A 2,859-nucleotide genomic window follows, 5' to 3' on the forward strand; every position below is an offset into this window, starting at 1 on the left:
TCTGGTCCTACACCTTCCGTGATGGCGGATTGTGGGGGCATTTCAGATTGGGTCATTTGTGTCTGCAGTGGTGGATTATCGACGGATGTTCCAACATACATTTGTTGGTATCCAGAGGTAGTAGTGTTGTAGCTTTGGGTTTCTAAGGAGGGGCCATAAAAGTGTTGCTGTTGGGGGAGTGGTTGTTGCTGGTAGTTTGCACAGACTGAGTATTGGCCAACCTGAGCAACAGGTTGCATATGGCTTTGTGGACGTGAGATGTAACCTTGATATGTTGGGCCAGTTGTTTGTTGGGTTGTTGGCTGAGGGTTAGGTGGGCCAAATCTAGTTAGGCCAGGCATGATTTGCCTTGGTGGCCTGGTGGACTGCTGTTGCCCTTGAAATCTCTGAGCAACTTCACCCAGTGGCCTATGTTGGATCTGTTGGCTTGATGCAGGGGGGGGGCATGCACATAATATGGTACTGGCATTTGTGTGAATTGTTGGCTGGTTGATGGTTGCCCATAAGAGGTTGCAGGCACCTGTTGCTCCTGGTGTGTTGACGCTCGAGTGGCCAACTGGGTCTGATTTTGGTCAGTACGCCACTGTTCTATTTGTGCAAGCACCTGGTTGGGCTCATTCTCTCCCTGGCTGGCAGAAAGGAGGGTAAGCATAGCTGCCCGGACACGTTCTTGACGTTGTGTGGGGACTTTGGCCAGACAGGGAGACAGTGAGCGACAAAAACGATCAACATCTGATTCTGGTGTCATTGAATTCAGTATATGCAGGACTCTTGCATCAATTGCTTCTGGCAACATCCTCATCTCCTCATGTCGCCTGCTCCGTCTTCCTCTCAGGCTAGGTGGTATGTACCGCGGTGGAATGTTTGATGCTGCTTGTGATGCCTGTGGTGCTGGTGCGCTTGATGCCTGTGATTGTTGTTCTGTTGTATTTTGGCTGCTTCCAATCATACCCTCAGTGCTTGTTTCACCAGCAGCAGATGGCTGTGGTGGCTGTGTTGTTTGTGTGCCCTCAGCTGGGTGATCCGTCTCTGATGCTGAGGCAGCCGCTGCTGGTGACTCATCAGAATCGTCCAAGTTGTCCACAGTTCTAGGATTAAAGAAATGGACATTGTTTTTCAAGTTGTAACGTAAACATGTATTCCTTTGAAAAATATCCTTGAAAAAATTTTCAAACCTACCAATAGGGGAGTTCATGTCACACCCTTATATTTCAAATGTCAATTTTGACAACCTTGGTATCTGTATGCAACCATTTTATATTCCTTTTTTGGTTTAAGGACTACTCATCGGGTACCTTTTTTTGACAATTGTAAAAAATAGGCGTGTGGCAAGCCATTTTACATGTGCATGGACAAAGTGGCTTACTTGAGTATTTACAGTGCCACATACATAGTTTGCCTCAAACAATATTGGTGTTTGTGAATCCAAATTGAAAAATGAGATAGTTGAAGCAGTACACTTACTGGTTGAGTTCCATGACTGGGCGCAGGAATTCTAATTGCCGGAAATAAACATATTGGCGCTTTCTAGATGCCCCAGATGTGGAGGGAAGGGGATTATATTCCCGCCGGTACTGGTCCCTTGCTGAGCGCCAGCGTCGTTTCATCAAAGCCACTGTTGGTGATAAAGTAAACATTTGTAAAAAATTAGGCCTATGTAATATACATAAACATAATTTGCTTAGAAGACATATGCCTTTAATGGTCAGTTGCTCAATATGTTCACAAAAGTAAACAGCAGCTAGGGCCTTACTATACATATAATTCTTGCCACTTCTTACCTCATGGCATGCATAAATTTAAAGGAACACTGTCACCTGAATTTGGAGGGAACAATCTTCAGCCATAGGGGCGGGGTTTTCGGGTGTTTGATTCACCCTTTCCTTACCCGCTGGCTGCATGCTGGCTGCAATATTGGATTGAAGTTCATTCTCTGTCCTCCGTAGTACACGCCTGCGCAAGCATGCAGCCAGCGGGTAATGAAAGGGTGAATTAACCCGCCGAAAACCACGCCTCTCTGGCTGAAGATTGTTCCCTCCAAATTCAGGTGACAGTGTCCCTTTAACAACTGTAGCCTGCACCATAATGTACACATTGCTAGGGTTCTTATCTACAAAAACTATGTTCAAGATATATGTGTGTAGAGTAGTGAGTATACACATACATTACAATGTCGGGAAGACACCTGTAAGGGCATTATTTGTGTCAGATATTTGCATGGGTTTTAGAATAAAAACAACTAATACTGAAAGAAACAAGTGAAGAAGAAAAAAAAAAACATGGGACAGTCTACTTTGGGCCTTGCAGAAGCATGGTTGTTCATGAGAGGCACAACAGTAATGTGTGCTAACATTGTGAAACATCAATTTAAGCATTTTTTGAGGCTAATATTAACAGTATTCAAAGGTACATCATGAAGTTTAGATTTGCCATTAAAAAAACACCTTCTGAAGTCTAGTGACTATAATAGTTCTAGGAATTAACACATTACATGCCATTTTGATGGCCTACAAACAGATTCACTAACACATCAGCACTGTAAGCACTATTTTAAATATGAATTAAGTAAGTACAGTTTGGTAGTACATAGGAACATCCATGGGTCCACTCACCATACTTCGCTTGCTTGGATGGGGAATATGTTGACCAACCACTACGTGCAAACAATGCTTCTGCTACTGCATGCCATCCATGGTCTATAATCAGCCGGTCGTGGTATCCGTCCACACGAGTGTCCCAAAGTTCTGGGTGTTGTTCCACAAGAGCTATTAGGCGCTCAGTATCCACACGAGGTGCCATTATGTCATAAAAATACAGGATAAGCAATCCCCAAATGTGCCTGAAGACACAACTACTTCA

The 2,859-nt window shown here is 44.1% G+C and overlaps 1 long non-coding RNA gene across 1 annotated transcript; it reads right to left on the reverse strand.

Annotated features, from left to right (window-relative positions):
* Positions 1–1,042: 1,042 nt before the first annotated feature.
* On the reverse strand, positions 1,043–2,652 carry LOC143781085 (uncharacterized). The gene is made up of 3 exons (XR_013216540.1): positions 2,613–2,652; positions 1,465–1,615; positions 1,043–1,088 (listed from the first exon to the last, which is right to left on the reverse strand). It is a non-coding gene; the product is annotated as an uncharacterized LOC143781085 (long non-coding RNA).
* Positions 2,653–2,859: the final 207 nt, after the last annotated feature.

This window comes from Ranitomeya variabilis, chromosome 6 (assembly GCF_051348905.1).
Source record: "Ranitomeya variabilis isolate aRanVar5 chromosome 6, aRanVar5.hap1, whole genome shotgun sequence".
NCBI lineage: Eukaryota > Metazoa > Chordata > Amphibia > Anura > Dendrobatidae > Ranitomeya > Ranitomeya variabilis.